The sequence below is a fragment of the Mytilus californianus genome, unplaced genomic scaffold (genome assembly GCF_021869535.1).
Source record: "Mytilus californianus isolate M0D057914Y unplaced genomic scaffold, xbMytCali1.0.p SCAF_9, whole genome shotgun sequence".
In the NCBI taxonomy this organism is placed as follows: Eukaryota; Metazoa; Mollusca; class Bivalvia; order Mytilida; family Mytilidae; genus Mytilus; species Mytilus californianus.
In genome coordinates this window covers 96,186,993-96,194,333 of record NW_026262745.1, presented here as the reverse complement: position 1 = coordinate 96,194,333, position 7,341 = coordinate 96,186,993, and positions in this window count along the sequence as shown.

Here is a 7,341-nt window from a genome sequence, read left to right as displayed (position 1 = left end):
AAATAGTCTCTTATTGTATAACATTTTTATTCCACGAGCAAAAGTGCCAGATCTAACAGATTTTTGATAAACGCACATTGCCCAACAGTTATTACAGCTACGCGCAGTTTTCCGAAGGAAATGGGTAACTTTGGCTATGTTCACATTCCTCAATTAGTTTGCTTTGCATACGCGCAGTTTTTAGTTGGAAAAAGGGCTTAGGTAATTAATTTTAAGTTACTATAGTGAAGTATAATAATGCTTGTAATTAGTTGTAACATTGAATATTGTTTAGTTACAAGTACTGAAAAGCAAATAGCTGCTTTTTACAATGGCATGCAAAGCCAATAAATTTTCCATTTCATATGGTCACCGACCGGCATTTAACAATATGCTAAACTTATACCGTTTTGCAAGCTATGAATAAACTCGAAATGACAGAATGTAAATTACTTCAATCAAGAAAAGCATTGGCCTGATTTATAATAAAATCGTAAATGAAAGGGAAATATAAAAACAGAGATCAACTCGTGAATAATCGGCTCCTGATTTAAGACAGGCACATAAATAATGCGACTGGGTGAAACATATCTGTGAGCGTTCAACACTTCACTTATCTTTGGCAGTAATAAAGCAACATAATATTAGGAAAAACTGTAACAATCAGTTAGGAAGGACTTGTGTCATCAGATCGATGAAATTTTTTTTTTAAGTACAACTAACAAAAAGTCAAAAGACACAAAGACAAAAACAGAATACTTACTGTTACTAAAATTGGGTACAAAGCTAATAATTATTTATAAATTATTCATATTTTCCAGAACGAAAATGTCAACAAGAACAAATTGTCCTATTTAGTAATTCAATATGAATTTGGCTATTGTCTTAGACTTCTTTTTGATCACAAAGATCTTCAACTGTTTCGGCTCCTGTTAGTCGTTGGCATTACAATATTCGCCTTTGAGCATTCCTGATGAAAGCCAATCTAAATAAGCGCTTCGGATGCATGCAATTTATAAAATGTTGTTATCATTTCTTTTTTTTCAGTTTAAAGACTTCGTTGGGTTTGTTTAGTTTGTAACTCGGATTTGTTTGTTTTTTTCTCAATCGATTTATGAATTTCGAACAGCGGTATACTACTGTTGCCTTTATTCGGCGACTTTCTAAAAAAAGTCTCAAATTGTTCAGGTTCGTAGTGTATCTATCGATGAGATGTACTATCATAAGTCTTCATAACTTTTTTGCAATTATAAAGACAATATTTAAAAGATCAATGTCTGCATATCAAGCAATTAGCAATCCCGTAGAGAGAACCACGACACACAAGTCTATGTCGTATTATTGACATGTCATTATGGCATTACAGATGTTTAAGTTTCATTGAGGCATACTTCAACGTATTTCTCCTTTTGCATGCAAGCAGGTGGAACTAAATATTCAGTTGTTCAAAATAGAAAACACCATTTAGTTATTTTACCAATTCTTTGTCACTACCCGCATTTCGACATACTTACCACAATTTTCTTTTTTCTTCTTGTCGTTTTGTTTTTCAAATGTGGTAAACTTTTGTTCATTTATAGTGAGCGTAGAGCAACCTGAAAGACACAGTTTAGTTTAACAGTCGTAAGAAATATCATCAATACTAAGATGTTGTCCAGAATTCAAAATAGTGAAATGTATGATAGTTCAATTTGGGTTTACAGAATAGAGTAAAATGGAGAAAGAGGTCAGAAAAATTTGCAAAACAAATCAAGGGATAGAAAATAATAGGTCAAACGAATAAGGAATAGAGAATATCAGGCCAAAAAATCAAACAATAAACCAAAATGGGATGCTAAAATATAAAGAATAGAGAACAATGGGAAAATTATATAAAAGATTTAGAAAATATCCTGAACATTACAGAATACTGATGTGAAAACCCAACCCGATCACCTTTTTTGTGCTTTGTGTTCACATGTCGAATTGCCCAGTAGTAAGTGTTGTAAGTTTTTTAACTTTTAAATTGTTTATTTTTCTTATTTAAGAAGTCGAATCATTCGTATTTCGGGTTATGTTCTCGGGATGTTAGTTTCTGATTATTTTAGCGGATTAATTGAGATCGCAAAAATAATTACGCCAATTTTAATCCACATTTTAGATTTCATTTTAATAGCGTGATAGGTTCGCGGGAAGGTTGCTTCAAATAATGATCGACGGATCTATATACTTATATATATATGTAGGACTCGGAGGTGCGATGAGGACGCGGAAGTGCGATGGTCACGCTGAAGTGCGATGGTCCACGCCAAAGTACGATGGTCCTTTCGCTGAAGTGCGATGGTTTGGCTTCAAGTCCCGATCAGTATTGAACATCACATGTGGAGGTTACAGAAATATGTTTAACCATGTCAGGCAGCAAATCATTGGGAACAAAGCGCCTGAAAGATGAACTTGGTCAAAATGGGCTAACCAGTGATCAGTTTCACAAAAAAACTTACGACTAAGATTGATCGTAAGTACATGTATACTGCATGACTAACGATCAATCTTAGTCTTAATTTTTTTTAGTGAAACAGACTCCGGATCTCGGCATTATGCCGCAAACGTTTTGCACGATTAATAATTATATTGATCTAAATATTAATTTTAATACAAAAAAATAATGGCTAGTATAAGCAATGTTTTTGCTATATCAAGTTGAAATAAAGTAGTTTTATTCCCGAGATAAATCATGATTTGTAAGAACACCGTCGCTCTAGTCTTATGTCATTGTGGTTACAGTGTTGTTTGTCTACAACATGTTAGGCTGAAACTAACATGACTGGTCACTACGTATACTTTCCAATTAATCATCCTCAGTTAAGTTTTTCGTGGAATAATCGACACGTCTCGCTATTAGTCAAGCATAACTGTACTTGGCGGTTTTTTACTTCGTGGACACTTTTCCGACATCAGGTATATATAAATGGATGAATAATTGTTGTGAGCAATATCTAAGTTTTGTCATAATATTTGATAAATTATATAGACCCTGCTTAGTATTATTATATAGACCTACACGCTGAATCTATTTTTGAGTTCGCCATTGAACACCCTATAGTCTGACTCCATACTACTGCGTGCTAATCGGAGAATTAGCAAATTCAAAATTAGATTAGAAAAAATCAAATTTAAAATCGTTGGTTTGACCTGAACAGATTTTAAAAATCTTCAAAATGCGTGGCTAGCAGCTACATTTGTCAAATCTTAATTATGTTATTTCATTTAAACAGCTCATATACATTTTGCTTTTTACTCAATGTCACAGGCAGACAAGTTAACGTCACAATGTCACCTTCGCACTTCAACGTGTTAGCCAACACACATTTGCGTGGACTATCGCACTTCAGCGTGACCATCGCGGTTCGGAGTACCATCGCCATTCTAATTACTCTAAATATCAGCACAACAATGTTAAATCTGCAAATTTTGCGGAAGCAAATTTTTGTTCTTCCCTCGCCGGGATTCGAACCCATGCTATTGGGATATCGTGACAACACTGCCTGCACTAAGTCTAGCGCTCTAGACCACTCGGCCACCTAGAATAAACTACAAATTCAGCTTTCGGTGGCCTAGTGTTACCTTTCCTTGTCAGTAGAATCTAGAGTTGTAACACAGTACATGATATATTAGGCATGAAGATGGAATATACATATATAAATAAGTCTCACAGATTTATAGTAAGATTCAATGTTTTCTTACATCCCATTTAACGGATCATCATCCACCAAAATAATTATTTAGAAATTCTAATCCGCTAAATAAAGAACGCAAAAACGTTCGTGTATGATTTTAATCTAAACCATTATTAATGACGTGTACTCGTCAGTTCTCGCTCCTGTAAGATTTCATAACATTATTTCAAGTTTTGTTCATGGCCCTTATCTGTATGTACTGAATAGGTTCATGACATTTAAACATATATCAACCCCTCAATTAGCCGACTATATAAACTTTGCAACAAAGCAAAAATAAGTGAAAAATAATCCGCCACCAATTCGAAATTCAAAATTCAAAATTCTCCAATAAAAATAATACATGCAAAAATATAACTACCAACAACATGTATGTATCTAGTTACTTTTGACTCACATAACTGAAGACGTATAGTTTCAAAATCAGCATTTAAACAGACACACAGAACACCAACTTAATTGAAAAAGAGGTAAGTCAATAAAAACTGACAAAACCCAACTTTACCAACAAACAGAACGAGTGAACAATACCTGTCTTTTTTCTGACGACCCAGACGTTTTCCGAAAAAAAAATGAGTTAAACCTGATTTATTCAGATGGCTAATAAATTTAACAAAGACGCCAACAAAAGAATTGATGTAGTTGAAAGTAAATTTACAAAGACAACAACAAAAATGTTTTGTGGTTGATAGTATGTTGACAAATACCCTGATAAAAAAATGTAGTTTAACAGCAGTTAAAAAAGTTCTTGACTTTGATGAATAGCTACTGTATATATATATATATAAATATATAGATGTTAATTCTTTGATAGAAGTCACTCTAGAAAAGCGATTCAAAGAAATTAGCTCTACAAAAAATTCAATGCAAAATCATGCTGAGATAACCTTCAATTAAAATAGTGAAACAAAATTTAAACACTTAACGATATGGGTTTGTAATTTAAATCACCGCTACCATAATTTTCAATATTTGCCCTTTACTTCAAAATAAAGACAAGATTTAAAAAAACATTGCTGTGGTCATTGGAATTAGTTGTACTATTACTTACCAAGCGAAACATGATTATAAAGATTCACGAATCACTGATTGTAATCATTCCAGTCTGTAAAAAATATTTCTGAATCATAAGTCTTCGCTGATAATAATAATTTATATTCTCAATTCATTTTACAATCAGTTTCGACAACGGAAAGTAAAATTAGAAATTAAGGAATCAAGGCAACAATAATTAAAGAGGAGAAAATAGTAGAGAATCATAATATGGGTAATTTCAATTACTCATGCAAATTAATGAAAGAGAGAGGTTTAAAAAATAATATGTAAAAATGTACATTAATAAATAAAAACTTCGAATAAAACCTATTGAAACAATTAACTTAAATATTGCTGTCATAAGGAGTAATAGAGCTTCACGAAACTCCTTTTGAAAAATAAAAAAGAAATACATTTCAAGAAAGGAAATTGTTAAATATACCAAAAAGAACAGTGTGCCAGTGTATATAAGACCAGAAGAGAATTATTTTACTGTTGGAAATCACTGAACAATTACATATTCCCTTAAAGTCTTCAACGACGAACATCAACTTCAAAAGAACTTGGATGCCATAATGTGAAAGTATTTGAAAAAAATAAACAGTCTGATTTATAATTAAAACAAAACTTAATGACAATTATGCAATCATAAAATGTAAATGAAAATATATGAGCCCGTTTTGGATGACTTATCTTCATTTATCAAAACGAACTAATGACAACTTGCAAGCAGGGAATGTTGTCGTTCATTTGCACTTGCATCATATATTTTTGAAGAAAAATATAAATTGAGATAAAACTAGGGAAGACATTTTGTAAAACATATTTTTCCGTCAACCGACTTTTTTTTAAAATGTCTACATGTTGTTAATAACTAGTAAGTGAAATTTCACTAAAAGACAAGATGATAACTTATATTAAGCCTAATACATGCTATTTCCATTGTCCTTAAACATAAATAAATGCAAATATTGCTCTTTCAATATACATGTCATTTGATACATATAACATGTATACAGTGCGTATGTAAGAACAGTGATGTCCCATACAACGTCAACGCTAACATTATAATTTATTAATGAATCAAAGCAAATCAGTCCAAGTATAATCATCGATTCATTATGTATACTTGAGAACGGAATATTCCTATATTTGCTTGATTTATATGGTTTAAAAAGAACAAATGAGTTGCACACTGCATATACATATAAATATTTCTAAGGAAGATTGCAATATCATGAAAATATTAAGGATTGCGTCAACGGCAAACATAAGAAAGTAACATTTGATATATGAAGAACAATATGCAAAACCTAACCTGAAAATGTTAAATCATAGTTACATTTCCCGTAGTCAAAACTTTTCCTTTCTTTTAATTTGGCTATTCCTTTCTATTTTTGTCATATAATTCATCACCTTGAGAAACAATTATTCATCGGTGACTTCACAATTTTGCTTAGATAAATCACGAAAAGCGCTTTAAATGCCATAAGATTCTCGAGTGTTAATTTTTTTCTAGCACAGGGTCAACATCATTACATGTTGACAAGGATATCATCAGCGCAGAGGTCAGTGTTCCGGAAATACCAGGATTAAACATTACTTTCCATTTTTTTTCAGATATTTAGAAATTGTTAAGATGGGACAAAAAGGGGCGAAAGATACCAGAGGTTCATTCAAACTCACAGATCGAAAACAAACTGACAACGCCATGGCTAAAAAAAGAAATAGACAAACAGACAAATAATAGTACAAAAAGCACAACATAGAAAACTAAAGACTAAAAAACACGAACACCACCAAAAATTAGGGGTGATCTCAGGTGCTGCGGAAGGGTAAGCAGATCCTGCTCCACATGTGGCACCCGTCGTGTTGATTATGTTATTACATATCCGGTAAATGGTCTAATTCGGTAGGTCACATTCGTGAAAAGGGAACGGGATTGTAGTAACGACATAAGGAACTTATCCGATATCATCTGTGAAACGGATATTCCATAACGGTCAACCAACTCGTGATGGCGTCCGTAAAATTTACAAAGGGATGATTACAACTTCACCATTTGGAACTCTTGGTTTAATAGCTTCCGTGTGAGCAGTAACCCTCTATCAAGGAAATCATGATAGGAAATGCAAGCCCGGGAATATCGTATCAATTGGGAGATATATACTCCGTATTCAGGCGCTGCTGGATTGTTGCTACATAGAAATGGAAAGTTCACAGTTGGAAAGCTGAAATCATCTCTTTTGTCGTAAAGTTTTGTTTTTAACCGACCCTCATTGTCAATTTATAGATGTCAAGATATGAGGCACACTTAACTGTATCTGTTGTATCCTTTATCTCTAGTTCGATGGGATAGATGCGTTCAACATAGTCACCAAAGTTTGAATTATTTAGTAAGAAAACATCATCTATATAGCGGAAAGTGAAGTTAAAGGATATTGCTAACTTCTTTTCTTTCTTCCTAAGAAATTCCTTTATGAGGTCAGCCTCATAAGAATGAAGAAACAAGTCGGCAAGAAGAAGGACACACTTGGTACTCATGGGAATGCCAATAGTTTGTTGAAAAACACGTCCTGCAAACGTAACAAATATGTTGTCAATCAATAAA